This window comes from Neofelis nebulosa, chromosome 16 (genome assembly GCF_028018385.1).
Source record: "Neofelis nebulosa isolate mNeoNeb1 chromosome 16, mNeoNeb1.pri, whole genome shotgun sequence".
NCBI lineage: Eukaryota > Metazoa > Chordata > Mammalia > Carnivora > Felidae > Neofelis > Neofelis nebulosa.
The window spans coordinates 4,572,284-4,587,158 of NC_080797.1; positions in this window are offsets into that span (position 1 = coordinate 4,572,284).

Below are 14,875 nucleotides of genomic sequence, written 5' to 3' on the forward strand. Positions count from 1 at the left end.
GGGGCGGCCGGGCGGTCCGCGGAGAGGGGCTGGCGGCCGGGGTGGCCGAGCTAGGGCTCGCGCGGAGGCGAGGGGGCGGGGCTGGGGCGGGGCCAGGGCGGCCACGCCCGCCGAGGGGGCAGGTCGCTGGGGAGGGGTCTCCCCGCGCGCGCCCCCGCCGCCCCGAGCCGCGGCGCTAGCAACGCCCTTCGGTGCGGGCTTTGTAGGTCTGGTGGCCGCCGCCGGCGGGCCCCGCGGTCGCTGGGAGGGACTGTGACTGTGGCCGCCGCTGTCGGGGTTGAACCTCGGGCCGAACTTGACTCACCAAGACAGGTTTGCAGCCTGGCGCCCGAGCCGGGAGGCCATGTGTTCACACTGGAAGGACTGGGGTTAGGAGTTGGTCGAATGGGAGGCAGGCCAATGAGGATACGTGGAGGAAGCAGGGAAGGTGAGAGGGACTGCCTGCCCGCCCCCCCTCCCACCCACCCAGGGTACCAGTCTTCCTGAAATCCAGGTGGGCCAGGAGGAGAGGTCTACACTCACATACTCAATCAACAAACAGCAGGAGGCCGCCACGTTCCATGCAATGAGCCGGGTACCTGCAAAGATCATCTGGACTCCAGCCTGCTCTCCAGGCAAGCAGGCTCCTCCATCCAAGCTGTCGGCGGGGAGCCTGACGCAGGGCTCGATTCCACGAACCGTTGTCAGACGCTTAAGCAACTGAGCCACCCAGGTGCCCCTGAGTAATTTTTTTAAATGCTTGGGCCCAGGTCACCCTAGCTTTGGAAAATCACTGTTGAGCCATAGTCTGCCTTTAAGCTATCTAACCTTGAAACCCCTCAGTCTGGCCTCTGGCCACGGGCAAGCTGACAAATCCAGATTGCTTATAATGCTCCATCGATTGCAAATTCACAAACCCTTGCTTGGCTAAAAACATGAGGGGAAAAAAAAAAACAGCTCTTGACCACAGTCCCCACTAAGAGTCCCTTAAAGCAGAACTACCAAATTTGATGCGGGCAACAGTCACTAAAAGTAACTGACCGAATCAGCTAAAAGGGCCTCACATTCCTTGTATGGGGGAACGTGTGACTATTTGCAGACTGACCTCAAGTTTCATATCTGATGATAAGGCCCAGCTCAAGTGAGGACAACAGGTCCGGAGCCTTCTTGCAACTCCGAGTCTTCCAGGGTGCCTTGTGAGCAACCTATAATCCAGTTTGGGTTTGGAGAAATCTCAGCCTACTCAGTGTCCCATACACCCTACTGCAAGTGACTTGCTCAGCACAGAGCCAGATGTGGGGCTCGAACCCATAAATGCGAGATCATGACCTGAGCTGAAGTCAGACATTTAACCAACTGAGTCACCCAGGCGCCCCCAGATCTGGCTTCTTGTACGCCAGGGGCTGCTTCCTCTTGTCTGCCCTGCCTGAGTCAGGAGACAGGCCCAGCTACAAATAGCATCTCAAGAAAAGGTTCTCTGGTTGAAACCCACCGCCAGTCTGTATAGAGTTGACTGCTGGAACCGCTATCTCCGAACCCTTACTAAAGACGGAACTTCGACAATACCTAACACTAACACCTTCAGGCTTCTTTCCCTATCTGTGATTGGAGTCTGAATCCAGTAGCTGGCATCTGGGACTTGAGAGGGTTAAATGTACTTAGTGGCTCGCTTTGTGGGCTCTCCATTCCTCCTATTCAAACCACCTCAAGCCACTTTCTCGCTGTGTGCCCTTGGGCAATTTACTTAACCTCTCTGGGCTTCATTTTCCTCATCGTTAGAAGATGTTAGCATTTCTATCCTAGTTATTAAGAGAAGTAAATAAGTAAAAATGTGAACAATGTTAAGCAATACCTAGTGTATTAAGTATTCAGATATTGGCAATTATTATCCATCTAGTCCAATGGTCCTGGTTTATTATCTAACACTTCCTTTTGAACTAAGATTTCCAAGGCAATAAGTATATCTTTGGGATGCCAAAATTTTTTTAAAAACACCGTCTGGGTTTCTGTTTTCTCACAAGATCTTGAAGGGAAGATGAGTTTCTCCTTCATCTATTTCCATCCCTTTGCCTTCCTCCTCCCTGATGTATTACTGTCTTGAACTTTTATTTGAATCTTTGATTATTTACCTTCTTTTCACAATAAGTCTTATTTCACTGAGTAGACTCGTCGTAACCCAGGGGAGGGATAGCACGTGTGTTTTAATTTCTAGCTCTACCTCTTAAAGGCTAACACTGAGTCTTGCAAAAAGCAGGCATTTGGCACTTTCTGAATTCATTTTGCAATATGAGCAGGTTTGAGCCCCTGCTTGTGTTCAGATTTTCCATACTGCCAAGTTACTCCATAAACACGTGGGTTAGAACATCTGGATTAGGCTATAAACTCCTAAAACCAGGCCAGGGGTGCCTGGGTGGCTCAGTCGGTTGAACGTCCGACTTCGGCTCAGGTCATGATCTTGCGGTTGGTGAGTTCGAGCCCCGCATCAGGCTCTGTGCTGTCAGCTCGGAGTCTGGAGCCTGCTTTGGATTCTGTGTCTCCCTCTCTCTCTCTGGCCCTTCCCCTCTCTCTCTCTCTCTCAAAAATAAATAAACATTAAAAATTAAAAAAAAATAAATTCCGAAAAGCAGGCTTTAGTCTGTCTTTTTCTTAGCCTTCTATTGACACTGTGCACTTAATCGATAACTGTGGGCTGGCAGGTATTTCTTTTCTACCCAAGACAGTCTTACATGCCTTTCCGTCATCAGCCTATGGATGGCAGAGAAATACAGGGTTTCAGTTTCTTAAAAAGTTAAACATAAATTTGTCATATGACCCAGCAATTCCATCCTAGGTATCTATGTAAGAGAAATCAAAACAAACAGCTACACAAAAACTTGCAGAGAAGGAAGGGCGCCTGGGTGGCTCGGTCGGTTGATTGTCCTCCTTCATTCAGCTCCTGTAAAGACCTCACCATTTGTGAGTTCGAGCCCCACGTCGGGCTCTGTACTGACAGCTCAGAGCCTGGAGCCTGCTTCCGATTTTATGTCTCCCTGTCTCTCTGCCCCTCCCCCCAGCTCACACTCTTTCTCTCTCTCTCTCAAAAATAAATTTAAAACAATATTTAAAAGCAAAAAACTTGGGGCGCCTGGGTGGCGCAGTCGGTTAAGCGTCCGACTTCAGCCAGGTCACGATCTCGCGGTCTGTGAGTTCGAGCCCCGTGTCAGGCTCTGGGCTGATGGCTCGGAGCCTGGAGCCTATTTCTGATTCTGTGTCTCCCTCTCTCTCTGCCCCTCCCCGTTCATGCTCTGTCTCTCTCTGTCCCAAAAATAAATAAAAAAAAAAACGTTGAAAAAAAAATAAAAGCAAAAAACTTGTAGAGAGGGGCACCTGGGTGGCTCAGTCAGTTAAGTGTCTGACTCTTGATCTCGGCTCAGGTCATGATCTCACAGTTTGTGAGATGATGCCCCACAAGGAGCCTGCTTGGGATTCCTTCTCTCTTTCCATCTCTCTCACTGCCCCTCCCCCACTCATTCTCGCTAAATAAATAAATAAATAAATAAGAAATCAGATACAAAAGGCTGCATGTTGTATGATTGCATGTATGAGAAAACTCCAGAAAGGGCAAATCTGTAAGAGGCGGTTAATAGATTAGTGGTTGCCGGGGGCTGGGGGTGGGAATAGGGAATAAATAAACGGGCACGAGGTTTCTTTTAGGGGTGATGACAATGTTCTAAAATTTAATTGTGGTCATGGTTGCACAACTCAGGAAATCATTGAGCTGTACATTTAAAACAAGTAGAAGTTTTGGTATGTAAATTATACTTCAATAAAGCTGTTACATAAACCAAAACGTAAACAAGAATATATAAAAGCCTCATTCATTCCACGAGGGTCCCCGCCTCCCTTTCCTTGCTAGTTTATTCAACAGCAACTTGAACAACCGAATGGTTAAGACAAGGAAATGGACAGTGTGCTGGGCTTGGGGCTAGAGAGATATATGTGGCAATATAAATAGAGAATTCCTGTAGGTCAGTAAGAAAAATATGGGTGACTCCATAGAAGAAAAAGGCAAAAGACATTTCACTGAAAAAAGATAACCCAAATGGCCAATAACACATCAAAAGGTGCTTAACCTCGTTAATCGTCAAGAAAAGCAAATTGAAATCCTAACGAGGTCCAAAGCGTCCGGCTTTGGCTCAGGTCATGATCTCACAGTTTGTGATTTCAAGCCCTGCGTTGGGGTCTGTGCTGATAGCTCAGAGCCTGCTTCGGAGTCTGTGTCTCCCTCTCTGTCTCTGCTCCTCCCCAGCTCACACTCTGTCTGTCAAAAATAAACAAATATTTAAAAAAATAAAGAAAAAGAAAATGCCACATACTGATAAGGACGGGTACACCTGGAGCTCTCCTCCATTGCTGGCTGGAGCCCTTTGGAACATGTGATATTTATTTAGCACACGTGACTCATCAATTCTCCTTGTAGGTATGTGCCCAACTGAGATGGTTCACATGTTCACCAAAAGACCTACACGATGTTTGTAGACGCAATATTCATAACAGCGCAAAGCTGAAAACAGCCCAATGTCCATCAACAGTAGAGCGGATAAGGGGTGCCTGACTTGTTCCATTGCGAGAGCTCGCAACTCTTGATCTCAGGGTTGTGAGTTCGAGCCCCACGTTGGATGTAGAGATTACGTAAAAATTAAATCTTAAAAAAACAAAAAAAAACCAGAGTGGATAAATGATGACCTATGTGGAGGAAAACTCTACTCTTGGAGAATGAACAGAACATTGCTACAGGTGAGTAAATCCCACAGATGTAATGTAGAAGAAAGGAACCCAGACACTGAAGGGTAAGAAATTCTTAGAAGTCAGGAGGAACCACAGCAGTGTATCTGGGATGCTTGTGGTAATCTGCTTCTTGATCTGGGTGCGAGTTACACAGGGCTGTTCTCCAGGCCGTATACCTATCCCTGTACTTTTCTGTAGGGATGTTGTATTTCAGTACAGTTTGTCGAAGAAAACAGTACAGGGCGCCTGGCTGGCATCAGTCAGTAGAGTGTGTAATGCTTGATCTTTGGGTCGTGAGTTCGAGCCCTACATTGGGCCGTAGAGCTTACTTAAAAACAACATTAAAAAAAAAAGAAAAGAAAAGAAAAGCGGGGTGCCTGGGTGGCTCAGTCGGTTAAGTGTTGATTCTTGATTTAGGCTCAGGTCATGATCTTACAGTTCATGGGACGGAGACCCACATCGGGCTCTGTGCTGACAGCTCAAAGCCTGCTGGGGTTTCTCTCTCTGCCTCTGTCTCTGACTCTAAATAGATTAAATAAATAAATAAATAAATAAACTAAAAAAAAAAAAAAAAGGCAGTGGGACGGAAAAGAAATTTAGTATTCTGAAAATAAGCTTTTTTGGAATCATGACTTTGGAGAAAATAACTGGGTCCGGATCTCCTCTTGGAGTCTGGGAGAAACCGGGCACTGAGCCGGAAAGATCTGTTCACCTCCTTCCCAGTTCTCCCATCTGGAATGTGAGACAGGTCCAGCCAAAGATCCTGAAACTTGAGTATCGTAGCACCGAGTTAAAAATGGAGTTGCTTCTGTCGGAGCAAAATGGAACCCATCAAATGCAGGCACATAAAGGAAAACTCAACCCAACCTTGCAGGAATTTATTGGTTTTTTGGAACACCAGCCGATCGCCGAATGCCAAGTCTGTTCACGTGCTCTCCTGACTTCTTGTTCCCCTGACTCTGCTACTCTCACCCCCACGTAAGAAAGAAGACCACTGGGCAACCAATGAGCCAAAAAAACAAACAAACAAACAACTTGCACATTTACTCCCCAGTCACCCTTGGTCTGTGAGCGACTCCGAACTCACTGCTCCTCTTTTTCCTTTGTTTTTATTCAGTTTGCAGAGTTTGGTTTTGGACACCCCAGGGCAGGGGCAGGAGCAGTTAAGGGTCCGACTTCGGCTCAGGTCATGATCTCACGGTTAGTGGGTTCAAGCCCCGCGTCGGGCTCTGTGCTGACAGCTCAGAGCCTGGAGCCTGCTTTGGATTCTGTCTCTCTCTCTCTCTCTCTCTCTCTCTCTCTCTCTGCCCTTCCCCCACTCATGCACTCTTGCTCCCTCTCTCTCAAAAACAAATAAACATTTAGAAAATTAAAAAAAAAAAAAAAAGTAAGAGAAATGTTCTGGGGCTAGAAGAGAGAGGGAAGAGGGAAGCAGGCAGATCTTTCCCCCAGCCAAGCCCCCTCCCCCTCCCATGTACTGAGAGGCCCAACCCCAAGTCCTGGAGAAAACTGGGGGGGGCTTCATTTGCAAAAGAAGCAGGGAGGGCAGGAAAGAGAAAGAGGAGGAGAGAAGAAAAGAGGGGCTTCAGAGAAACTAAGTACATTGTATGAGGCAGAAATTGACGTGCATCTTTTTACTGGTCTTGGCCCGTGGGCGGAGAAAGAACTTTCTGCCTCATTCCCTCAGGCCCCTGGAGACATCAGGGAAGTCCAATAAGACTGCCCTTTGGGGAGTAAATAACAACAAAATATCCACCAAGGAGCCCAGGGGAAATAGACAAAGTCACATGAAAGAGAAGTTCTCTCCTCCGCTTGAGGGCTGCGATTAACATACCCAAAGCTGGATTGCCTTTGGATTCCTGCTTTTCTCACCTCAAAGGCCAGCGAAACAGACCTTGAGTTTTTTCCCCAACAGCATGGCTGAAGCTAGAGTTTTTTCATCCCTAAATTTTGTCCCTCTTATCAAAGTGTGAAAATAGTTCTGGAATGTTCCTTCTGAGTAGCTCAGGTTGACCCAGATCCCCGGAGACTCTTGAGCTTTGCCAGAAGCCACCCGGGTTGAGCACGATATGCTGGCCAAGGAAGACTGTTCGGACGGGAGCGTTTCTTTCTCAGAACAAAACCCCGCCACGACTCTCCGTTCTTTTGAAGACTAAAAATAAATTCGGAATTAATCACAACAGAAAAGGAACAGTCTCTTCGATGACTATAATTAGTTCTCCGTTTATTAATGAAGACTCCAATTATTAGGCTCGTCCGAGTCCCAAATTTTTGCTTACTAATTACATGCCTAGAGCAAGTGCCTTCACCTCTGGAAACTTCTCTGCAGAGCTCTGTCGTCTGCAAAGCAAGAGGCCGTGATACCTGATTCATGAGGCCATGGGAAGGAGCGGTCGCAGGGGGCTGCCTGGGGAATGTTTGTGGTCGAGGCCCCAGCTCTACCCATCTGCACAGGGCTGGGTTCAGACCAGAAGAGATTTCGCTTCTAGAAGGTTTGAGAACGCAGAAGAGTGGTTTGTGAAAACCTCCAGGCCTGGTATCCTAAGGAGGTGAAAGTAATGCTTATTTGCTCTCTAGGCTAATAAAAAAACTCCTGCCAGAACCTTCCAGAACAACCACAGTGAGGAAATAGAATGCTGGTTTTACGTTCCTCTCGACTTCCCAGTAGGATCTCCCAGTCAGGCAAAGGAGGCTTTCCAGAGCCCTTCTGAAGGTCACCTGAAGGTCATGCCTTCCACGCAGACCCATGGGGCATTCTGGAGACAGGGTAGCACGTGTTTCACCAGAACCTTCCAGCAAACTGCCTTCAAAGCTGTCTCTGTCAGCGAACACCTTGATGACCCCCCCCAGGAAATGAAAGGGCACGTGATGGGGGTCCTCTCTGGTTATTCAAGGTTGATGCCAAGGATATAGGAAAGCTGTGATTTCCTGGAGCCCAAGATCCAGCTCCTTCAGGAACCCAGAATTCAGCGAGAACTAGGCAAAAGGAATTTGGAAGACGCAAGGCGTGTTCGATGCTAACTGTCAAAGTTGGGCTACCTCAACGATGGGGGGTTCATTCTTCTATTTTCCCCACTTTCCGTAGGCTTGGCATATACACCTATGCCTACTTGGTATGCCTGACTTTTTTTTAATGTTTATTTATTTTTGAGAGAGAGAGAGAGAGGGAGACAGAGCATGAGAGGGGGAAGGACAGAGAGAGAGGGAAACAAAGAATCCGAAACAGGCTCCAGGCTCTGAGCTGTCAGCACAAAGCCCGACACGGGGCTCGAACTTACGGGCCGTGAGATCATGACCTGAGCGGAAGCCGGACGCTTAACCAACTGAGCCACCCAGGCGCCCCTCCGTATGCCCGACTCTTTACGAAAGTCCTTCAGAGGGGCAGGGAGAGAGGGAGACACAGAATCCAAAGCAGGCTCCAGGCTCCAGTCCTTCAGAGCCTCAGAAGAACCTACTCACTCGAGGTTTTCAAATAATTCTAACAAACGAGTTTTTTTCATCTAGTTTTTAAGTTTACAGTATATAGAACAAGGTATCTTGACAGCAAAGCAGGAGGAGGTGCCTGCGGACAGTTTGAAAATGGGAGCACAGAGATCCGGAAGAATCATTAAAAAAAGACTCCAGAAAGTAAATCTCACAGTAGAAAGTAGAAAGTAGATCTCACAGTCTGTGGGTTCGAGCTGACAGCTCAGAGCCTGCTTGGGATTTTCTCTCCCTCTCTCTCTGCTCCTCTTCCATTTGTACTCTCTCTCTCTCTCTCTCTCTCTCTCTCTCTCAAAATAAGCAATAATAACAATAGTAATAAATAGAAATAAAGATCTCTGGGTATCACCGAGTTTGGGGAACACAGAAACACAGATGCAGTGAAGGATGATGGAGTTTGCTGACCTTCTTTTCCAAGGGCAGGAGTCACCTGTGGCCCCAAACCGACCACATCGCCAGGGAGTAGAACGAGCCCAGTAAGGGCAAAGAGCTGCCCACTCGGGTGGCTCTGGTTAGGGCCTGGGTCCAGCTCACCCCATTCCTGAGTGCCGGACTCACTGGCTTTGCCCACCTGGCTGTCTGCCTCTGGAGATAGGACACCTGCTAACAGCCCCGTCTGTTTCCCGGCAGTCTTGCTTTCTGATGCCCACTCCATGAGGGACACACACTTGGGATCCACTTCCCCTGCCTGGGAGTGCAGCCCAGGACCCACCAGGGAGCGTGTTGCCATGACGATCGTGGCATACTGCTCCCCAGCCCCCTTCTGCCACTGCAAAAGCCCCGTGAAAAATCAGCATTCACGGGGCTTTCTAGGCTGCCTGGACTTCTCCACAGGAGGGGGATGTAAGCGATTTTCCCCCTCTGTGCTTTGGGAAGATGGGGGGGTGGGGCGGAGAGAGAAGCTTAGCAGCCTCAAACAAAACCAAAATTTTCCTAATCTACACTAAAGAAATCTACTCCCTTACAGCAAGGATTATCAACTGTAATTGTTGTCATGATGCTTGTCAAGAGGGAAGGAGAGGGAGCCATTTCTTTAAAAATCGTTTAATGTTTATTTATTTTTGAGAGAGAGAGAGAGACAGAGTGCAAGCGGGGGAGGGGCAGAGAGAGAGGGGGAGACACAGAATCCGAAGCAGGTTCCAGGCTCCGAGCTGTCGGCACAGAGCCCGACACAGGGCTCGAACTCATGAGCTGTGAGATCGTGACCTGAGCTGAAGTCGGATGCTCAACCTACTGAGCCACGCTGACGCCCCGTGAAGCCATTTCTTTAGGTGGAGGAGGAGGGCAGGGACAAGGAGAGAGGAGGGGAAGTGTGGGGGCAGCACCAAAGGGGGATTCTTGGAGAGAAAACAGCAGGTGAAGAAAGAGGGTAAGATCACCCTGCGTGGAGCAGGGGTAGGTAGCCTGATAAAGAAGTCAGGGAAGGCAGCCAGGAGGAGGAAATGGATCCAGGGAAGAAAAGGCTGACGAAGGAGAGAGTACGAGTTACCCACTGTCATGGAAAGAAGTGACTGCAAAATGTAGTGACTTCATACAACACTAAATATAATCTCACAGTTTCTGCAGGTCAGGGATTCAGGAGCAGGTGCTCTTGGCGTAGGGTCACTCGCGAGGTTGCAGGCAAGGTGTCAGCAGGACCCGTATCATTTGAAGGCTTGACCGGGGCTGGAGGACCCGCTTCCCAGGTGGCTCCGTCATGTGGCTGGTGAGCCCATGGAGCCTGTTGGCAGGAGGACTGTGTTCCTCAACATGTGGTGCCTTCCATCGGGCAGCTTGGGCGTCCCCAGGGCATGGCAGCTGGTCTCCCCCAGAGGGAGTGATCCATGAGCCCGTAAGAGAGAGCTGCCCTCTCTTTAATGACCTGGCTTCAGAAGTTACCTATCTCAGGTCTACAATATCTTCTTGGTTGTGCAGTCAGCCCTGCATAGGGCTAGGAGGGACTTTATGTATTTGCTTTATGATTTTTTTTTAAATTTTTTTATGTCTATTTGTTTTTGAGACAATGCAAGACACAGAGTGCAAGCAGCAGAGGGGCAGACAGAGGGAGACACAGAATCCCAAACAGGCTCCAGGCTCTGAGCTGTCAGCCCAGAGCCGGATGTGGGGCTCAAACCCGCGAACCAGGAGATCGTGACCTGAGCCAAAGTTGGACACTTAACCGACTGAGCCACCCAGGCACCCCTGCTTTATGATTTTTAAAAAATGTTTATTTATTTTTGAGAGAGACAGAACATGAGCAGGGGAGGGGCAGAGAGAGAGAGAGAGACAGACACACACACAGAATCAGAAGCAGGTTCCAGGCTCTGAGCTGTCAGTGCAGAGCCCGACTCAGGGCTCCAGCTCACAAACCGTGAGATCAGGACCTGAGCCAAAGTCGGACGCTTAACTGACTGAGCCACCCAGGCGCCCCTACAGAACACTTAAAGAAAAAAAGAGAGAAGACGAAGGAGAAGGAGAAGGAGAAGGAGAAGGAGAAGGAGAAGGAGAAGGAAGAAAGGAAACAATAATGTATTGATTCAGATAAATGAAGGGTGCAGGGTGTGAAGCTTCAGGTAAGGCTGGATCCAGGGTCTCAAACAATATTGTGACCTCTCTCTCTTAACTCTTTCTTCTGATTTGGTGTAACTCTGGGGGATCTTTACTCCCATAAAGCTCTCTGGTTACCCTGGCATGCAGAAGCACCAGTCTTACTGACTCCGGGTACAGCCTGGGTGCAGATAATCATTTTTCCAGCATTTGATCTAAAAGTTCGGAGCCTGACTCTCTCTGACCCCTCCCTTCAACATTTACTGTGGCCAAGGAGATAGGCTGATTTGCTTCACCCATGATGTATGGCCACCCCTAGGAAAGATGGGGGGTGGCTGGCTCAACTTCGTGCAACAATTCTGAACAAGTTTTACCAAAGGGATACCGGAGCCAGAAAAAGAAAGATGACGCTGGGCAGGTAAAAAACCACAGCAGTCCACCAGCCCCAGGCCAGCATTCCACTGACCGCAGGGACAGCGGTCCTCTTGGGGCCTTGGGGTGCCACCACCAATTAGATCAATGCCGAGGGACAGAGGTAAAGGGGGTTCATGTGACCGCTCACTTAGGTGCGGTCAGAGGCTTGGTTTGCCCCCAGGCGTGGCTGGTGGGCCCTCAGATCATAGGCTGGCGATCTAAGCTTAGAGCTTTTGGAATGAAAATAAAAAGTAGGATTTCGCTTTCAGATTACTTTTCTCAGTAGCAGAAACAACGTATGTACTAAAAGAGAGAATCTATTCATCTAGCGGGGATTTTCCATCAGATAGGTTTGACGCGCTGCCCATAGGCGTGATGGCTTGTGACAAAACGATGTTTAAACAGGCGGGGGCGGGGCGGGGGGAGGGGGAAAGAAGCCCAAATCCAGGACTGGCTTCTTCTAGAACTTTCTCGTCAATACCCACTGTTTGGCAGAATCTACTCCCAGGCTTACGTGGGACTAGCCTGACTCCCCTTTTCGGAGCCGGACACCTTCCTCTACCCCCGCCCAGCTGTGTCCATTTTATGAGATCTAACTTTTGAGATGGAGGTCTGAGGCTTTGTCCATCCCCCTGCCTGAGTCATGGGAAACCAGTGAATAATGGGCATCGTCTCCTCCGGGTGGGGGACTTACCAACTCTATCACCTCCCATCCCTCACCCTCCAAATATCCCCCTCTGGCACAGCAATGCCTGCTTGACCTCCGCGGTCCTCTGTCCAGAGGCAGAGGCGAGAGAACAAACAGAAAAACACGGAGAGCTGCCGTTCTGGTTGGGGCTGTTACCTAAGCTTCTGCTACTGGATCTAGCTCCCTGCCAGCACACTCCATGGTTCCCTCCTTCTTCCCCTGTGAGGGTCCTTATCTAGATGTCAGTAACTCTACCAAGAACGATTTAAGATTCTGCTAAATTCTGCATTTTAAAATCTGGCTCTGTGAAAATTTGCAGGAGGAACAGCTTCTATTTTTAAAGGGGCTGATTCTTTCCTTTTTTTTTTTTTTTTTTCTGATCATTTTCGAGTGGAATCTGAACTTAACAAAGCGGGTTTGAAAGCCCAGCTGCACGATGGATGCTTCCCGAGCCGTGTGTGGAACTGGGTCAGTGTTTCACAAAGTGAGGGGCACTCCCACCGGTGGTCCCGGTGGCTCATTTGATAATTGTAGAGCACGCAGGAATCAGCATTTCAAGTGACGTGAAGTTAAACATTTGTGTAGGTACCAGACTTGTGATTTCTTGAATATCGTGGCTGATACAAAGTGGAAGTAAATAGCCATGTTAGCTCAGAACTGATTGATTTTTTTAAGTTTATTTATTTTGAGAGTGTGTCTGTGTGTGTGTGTGTGTGTGAACAGGGGAGGGGAAAAGCCACAGAGAAAGGGAGAGAGAGAGAATCCCAAGCAGGCCCCCAGCTGTCAGTGCACAGCCCAGTTCAGGGCTCAGTCCCATGAACCGTGAGATCGCGACCTGACCAGAAATCAACAGTCACAAGCTCAACCGACTGAAGCACCCAGACACCCCAGAATCAATTTAAAGAAAAGTGTTAGCGGGGCGCCTGGGTGGCTCAGTCTGTGAAGCGTCCCACTTTGGCTTAGGTCGTGATCTCGCAGTTCGTGGGTTCGAGCCCCATATCGGGCTCTGTGCTTATAGCTCAGAGCCTGGGGCCTGCTTCAGATTCTGTGTTTCCCTCTCTCTCTGCCCCTCCCTTGCTCGTGCTCTGTCTCTCTCTGTCTTTCAAAGATAAATATGTGTTAAAACATTTTAAAAAATAGGAAAATGTTAACAAACAATTACGGTATCGATACGCAAACTGGCAAGAGTCACGAAGGGGACTCTGTTAGTTTCCTGTGGCTGCTGGGGGCAATTATGAGCAAGCCTGACTTACAGCAACACACATTTATCCTCTTAGAGCTGTGGAGGCCAGAAGTCCACGATCAGCTTTACGGGGCTGCAGTCAAAGTGTTGGCAAGGCCCTGCTTCCTCCTAGGGCTGTGCGGGACAATCTGTTTCTTGCTTCTTTCCCCTCTCTCGTGGCCGTTGATAGTCCTTGGCTGGTGCTCACATCACCCCAATCCGAGCATCGCTGGTCACATGGCTTCTCCTTCCTCTTCTGTGTCCAGTAAAATCTCCCTCTGCCTCCCTTTTAAGAGCATACTTGTGACAGATAGCATTCCGGGCCCACCCAGACAATCCAGGATGATCTCTTTGCCTCAAAATCCTTAGTTGAATCACATCGGCAATTGTCCGTTTGTTTTGGCCAAACAAGGTAACATATTCACAAGTATTGGGGATGATGAGGATGTGGCCATCTTTGGGGGAAGGGGGGGGTATTATTCAGCCTATCACCAGGGGGCACGAGAAGTTTGGGAAGCACAGAGCAGGTCAGGAAGTACGGCTCATACTGGCAGAGTTCAAACACCTGAGGGCATCCCCCGTCCTCTTGTGGAGTGGATTTTGCCCTCTGCCCACACCATCTTCTCACCAAAGATACCGGAGGACTGGGATCCAGGGGGAAGGACAGGGGTCTCCGGGCCTTTGGGGAAGACAGACTTGTGGAGTGACCCTGGACCCCATTCATTCACCATACCCTGAGACTCTCGGACACGGTTTGATTCTCTGGTGTCTACATTGGTGATGGACAGCCACCTTAGAAAAAGCGAAATTTAAATTGCACAGGTTCAAATGAGCGTTGTTTTACTCCGTCCGTCCGTCCGTCTGTACAGATTACTACCTTGGGGCCCCAGCTCAGATTCGCACTGTCTTTATTTAAACTGCTTTTGAAACGTTAATCACTGGATGTTAATAAACAAAGTAATTGTTCTTGATTTTCTTATGGGTTCCGTTTACTAAAGGGAACCGAGATTTTCTGTGATTTCACAAGGAGGCATGAGATCTGGAAGTAGGCTAAGGCGCTTTGCCTATGAAATTAACGAAGACATTTTCTTATCGCATAATCAGTAAATTGGAAACAGGATTCTCGCGCGTTTCAGGGAAAGGTGCCTGGAACAACTTCTCGCTCAATCTGATTAGTGCATTCACAGTGAGTGCTTTCTCCGGGGAGCCTTTCTGCAAGGAGGGTTTATCAGCTGAACTCATGTAATTCAGCAAGTGGGGGCGGGTGGAGAAGCGGGACATCTCCCCAGCAGCTTTGATCAGGCCCGCCTGCTCTCCACCCCCCTGCCCACCGCCCACCCGCACATCTGCACTGGCCCGTGGCTGTTCTGACTCCAGTGGCACCAGCATGTGATGTCTCCTTTGCCCCAAGCAGACAAGAGCAGACCAGAGGAGCCAGCAAGCTCTCCGGGAGAGGCACGGCGGTCTGCAGCCCCCACAGGAAGAGGAAGCCAGAGGAGAGGTCAGCTCCTTCTCAGAGCAAAGTCCCCCGGAGCCTTGTCAGGGCCCCTAAACGTGTGACCTGACCACCTTTCTTGGACACCCCTCTCCTGGGGGCTCACCAGGGTGAAGCAGAAATGCTGGCTGGGATCCACAATAACAAAACCTCATCACTTTCATGCTTTGGCTCCTGCTTCCTAGTGAGCCGGGTTCAGATCCCAGTGTGGGGTCTTCTCCCTAAATGGGGTCCTTTTATATAAAAAGGCACATTGTTGGGGCGCCTGGGTGGCGCAGTCGGTTAAGCGTCCGACTTCAGC